Source organism: Acartia tonsa, chromosome 3, assembly GCF_053477335.1.
Source record: "Acartia tonsa isolate MP-2025a chromosome 3, ASM5347733v1, whole genome shotgun sequence".
NCBI classification, from domain to species: domain Eukaryota; kingdom Metazoa; phylum Arthropoda; class Copepoda; order Calanoida; family Acartiidae; genus Acartia; species Acartia tonsa.
In genome coordinates, this window is record NC_137262.1 from 21,077,069 (window position 1) to 21,082,109 (window position 5,041).

Here is a 5,041-nt window from a genome sequence, read left to right on the forward strand (position 1 = left end):
CAATGTGTATTGTTTTTACTACACAACATGAAAGTTTTTATTTTGATGTAGTATCCTTTGCTAAAAGTTGTTTGCTTATTTATTTTAGATAGCAAGCTTGTATAGCTGCTGGCTAAAAGCTGCTGTCGTATGAGCAGCAAGGTGAATATGCACTCTTCCCCAAAGGGTTAATTAATGTTCATTTGTACTTAATAAATAAAAATGAATACAAAACGTTGACAAATTATTACTTAAAACATGTACATTAAATTATAGAATTATTGTGATTTTTAATAAATATTCTGTTTTAAGTACACTAAATTTCTATTGTTTATGTCCTAAACTAGTTATCGCTCAACTATAAGTTTACGTTAGGGCTAGCTAAATGGTAGATAATTGCAGTTTAAGGAAATCCGCCGCCTAATGAGCACTGTATTTAGGTATGTAGATATTAATTGTAATTATCATTATCCAATAGATATAAGGCCCTATAGACACTCTATTAGAACAGCTTTCTTTCAATTAACTTTTGTACTTTGCCTATTGCAATATAGTAAGGTTTAACTCTATTATGATACTCTAATAGTTAATCTATAGTTGTTATCTATTATATTATTTGTTCTTAATATGTTATTATTTAGAATCTACCAAACTGTTTCCACCATACCGTGTACCTTGTACCCAGTGTTGCTTTAACTGGCGCCCTACTCAATACGGGTTGTACTGACAACTAGGATTGGAGACAGGGCAAAGGTTAGCAACTAACAACAGAGTTTAGAGTCATCTCCTTCTACTTTGCCTTCTGAACCTTGTCTTGGTTAGTAATTCCAGGACTAAGTGGTTAGATTGGGTCATCCTGGCGTGACACCTGTAGAGAAGCTTTGCACCTAACCTGTATGTATCTATCTTTTTCTTTATTTTAATAAATCTGTACAACTTCAATATTTGTTTTATTTTGGCAGTATAAACGGTTTTGGTTTTTAACTAAATAGGTATTTAATAGGCCGGCTATTGATTCCGCTCGCCCAACAGCTGCCCCAAAATTAAATAGTAAAAACCTTTTTTTAATTTATCTACTTTTAACATGGAAAACTTTGTCGATAAGTATGACAACATGATCAAACTTGGGAAATGTTATAGAAAAGAAAATGTAACTTTTATAGTGTAGCATGGATTATAGAGAAGCTTTACTCCTCTCTATAAACAGACAGCTAACTAAGATAATGACTGGAAAGGGGAGCTGTCATGATATTGCAAGCTGCGGCTTGCAAATAAATATATGCAAAGCTAAAGGGGCTAGTTGGTATTTAAATCCTGCATAGCGAGGTTCGCCCCCTGTAGCTGTAGGCTCGAGGCTAGGTGAGGACGCCGCAGTTACTTTATAAATCCAACCCAGGATAAATATACATTTATCAGTTATACAATATTGCTTATTTTATCATTTGTGTATTCAATAAAGTTGATCAACTGAAAATAAAGTTATTTGATGGTAAGAATAGCGAGTATTCTCTATAATTAGCTATTGTCTGCTATACGTCCATAATACAATAGTGTAAAACTACAAAGATTGATTTTAAAAATAAAATATAAAACAATGAGGATAGGATACAACATGCTTGGTGTTTCATAACAACAACAAAATAAAAAATAGGCTTCAGTTGGTTTGTTATATGTTTATAATTATATCTGAGCTATTAAGTTTTAATTGCTTTAAAAATATTCTTGAAGTTCTTTTTGAGAATACTCGAACTTTATTACTAATTAGATTTCAAAGTTTGATATTGAATCAAAAAAACTTTGTCCTTTTTATACGTCGGGGCAAATTTATATTTATTCCATCTGTCATATTATTTTATCCTTATTATATTATTATTGAAGGTTTGTAATGTCATCATACGGAAACAGATAGATTTACAGTTCTAATAAGATATATAAAAAATAATAGTTGCGCTATAAATTCTTTCTTTAATTAAGTCATTAATTTTAAGATGTATTTTTTATTATTAATTTCTTTATACATTCCATAAGAAAACCAAAAAGTAATATTGTTAAAGAATGTTGAATTTAGTTTGGTATTAAGCTTATTTAATTTAGATTAAAATTTGGTTTCTTGCTGTTGCTACGCTTCTTTTGGCTTTATTTTCCACATTTATGATTAAATCATGAAGCTTATATTATTATTAATAAAAAGTTTAGCATATCGATTTGTTAAGACTCTTAACATGTTTTTTTTACATCCAAACAGACATTATAAATAGAAAATAAGATAATTTTATTAAATGCGTTGTCATCTTTAAAATATGCCTACTTCCATATTTCCTAGTTTATTCATAAATTCATTACAGAGCTTGTAAGTAGCTTTCAGTAGAATCTATTCAGAAAGCTGCTGCCGCTCGTTCTTACTTGTTAAGTAACGAAGATATGTATTTTTATTGACCACTATATAAACGTAGTTGTAATTTTATTGATTATCCGTTAAGGTTTCACTAACCACTGAACCGATGAGAACTTCATATTACATAATTAAGACAGTGATTTATTTTACGCTACTTCTAATGTTGGACCAATCTTATCATGCGCGCGGCTGCCAAGCACTTTTATTTTAAATTTTTAAGAGATGTTAGTTTTCATATAATCGTTTTCAATTTTCATTACTTAAAACTTAGGATTATAATAGATAATTATAAGTTTTAAATTAAAAGTCTCTAAATAAAAATTTAAAGTAACAGGTGCCGTTCAAAGTTTCATGAAAACCTGGAGGATTAGGAACAGCAGGATGCTACCTGAAACCTAAAATTAACCTAAATTTTATATAAGTCATCATTATTATAGAATATTTAGTAAACTTCTAATGCTTTGCAAAAGTCCTAAAGAAATTTTTGCACTGTACCTGAGTGGCCCAGCTAGGTTTGCCGGTGTCAGGTACTCACAAGGATAGTAATAAACAAGGATGACAACATCCATAAGTAGCGAAGCACAAAAAATCGTAGATGGGAATACGTATAGGTAGATTTAAAAGGTTTTTACTAAAATCAAGAATAGATTTATTGGAAAAAATAAACATGAAACCTCGTTTTATTTTGTATGATGACGATGGTCAAAGTAAATTATATTAAAGATGCTCATAACAATGGGAAAAACTATTTTGATACTGATATCCCATAAAAGTTTGAAAATTGGATCAAAATTGAAAAAGATATGGGGAAATATGTAAAACATATAAAAATAGCCAAAAACCTGATAAAAGGCAGTCTGACCGCCATGGTTGTTTACTTAAAACGACAAAAAAAATAATTTTTAAATCCTTAACTTAAAAAATTGGGAAAATCGGACCATATATACTGAAGATATGGAAAAAAAAGTGTTAAATACATAAAAAATAGCCTAAAACCTTCCAAAAAGGCAGTCTGGCCGTCATGGTTATTTTCTTTAAAAGACAGGAAATTTAATTTTGATATCTATAACTGAAAATTTTTGAAAATCGGAATATAAACACTGAAGATATGGAGAAAAATGTTAAAAATATAAAAAAACAGTCTAAAACCTGCTAAAAACGCAGTCCGGCCATCATGGTTGTTTTCTTTAAAAGACGGGAAATTCAATTTTGATATCTATAACTGAAAAAATTTTGAAAATTGGACCATAAACACTGAAGATATGGAGAAAAATGTTAAAAATATAAAAATAGCCTAAAACCTGCTAAAAAGGCAGTCTGGCCTTCATGGTTGTTTCTTTAAACGACGGGAAATTTAATTTTGATATCTGTAACTGAAAAAATTTTGAAAATCGGACCATAAACACTGGAGATATGGAGAAAAATGTGAAAAATATAAAAATAGCCTAAAACCTGCTAAAAATCGGTCCGACCGCCAATGATGTTTTATAGTTAATTGTGCTCCTTACTGTTGGGAATGTTGTCAAAAAATTTCAGCATTCTATCTTTTATAGGAGCTGAGTAAATCCCATTTCCCCCATAGCGTTACGGACTGACTGACGGACTGACTGACAGACGGACTGACTGACGGACGGACAAAGTGAATTATAGAGTAGCTTCGCTACTAAAAAAAAACAAGCCAACCAAAGTTGAGTTCTATTTTTTAAAAGGGGCGTTATTTACAAACGTTTGACCTAAAATTGTATACTGTTTAAGATCTTTTGACCAACCTTGTATTTATTTATGGAGTTGTTGTGAAGATAAATACTAATCTGCATCCCTCCATAATTTTGAATAGTTCATCATGACAAAATATAATCAGGAATTAGATTTTTTACAAACATATTTATTTCAACAAAATGAACCTCTTATCCTCAGTTAATCTGGACAAGAATAAAAAAACACAGTACAAAAAGATTGGGTAAAAGTAAAGCTCGACAGTCCTATTTTTTGTATAGCTTGCATTTCTGCTTTTGCCTATATCTGCGTTAAATTTTCATTAACTTACGGTAGAAAATTTAAAATATAAACTGCACCTTCTACTGATACAAACATCGCATAAGTTTGCTGCTTAATGTGCTTTAACGGCTGCTGATTAAAAAGTACGTCAGAATTATATAACCATTTTCAAGCCTTATTAATAAGAATGCCATTAAACGTACACTTTAATAGAATAATAATTAAATGAGACTGTATGTAATGTATATATTATTAAAACTTTCAAAATATATCTAGTTAACTTTAAGAAAATCACAGGCAATTTTTGTAAAACGATTGTATAAAAAAAAATTATTTTAAATATATTTTAGATAAATTGGTTTCTCATTTTGCTTCATTATTATTGATTTCAAATACAAGTGCAAAGATCTCTTGTTTACTCGGTTTTCCCTTATGGACAAGAAATACAGACATATAAATGCTCTCGGAGTTACACCGTCGTTTGCAACGCAAAAAAACATTCCCATACACACGCACTTATACTCAAATAAATATAAACACACGGCAACTTCAACTTCAACTGTGTACCACAACACTTAACAAGGAAGCAAAGTTCAGAGTTGTGCAGTAAATAATATTTTTTTAAATGTCGTATAGTTTCCGGGGCTTTGGAGACTCGACAAAGTGTCC

The 5,041-nt window shown here is 30.3% G+C and overlaps 1 long non-coding RNA gene across 1 annotated transcript; it reads left to right on the forward strand.

The window, feature by feature from the left end:
- The first annotated feature begins 330 nt into the window (after positions 1-330).
- LOC145315149 (uncharacterized) lies at positions 331-921 on the forward strand. The gene is made up of 2 exons (XR_013877960.1): positions 331-419; positions 621-921. It is a non-coding gene; the product is annotated as an uncharacterized LOC145315149 (long non-coding RNA).
- The last annotated feature ends 4,120 nt before the right edge of the window (positions 922-5,041 follow it).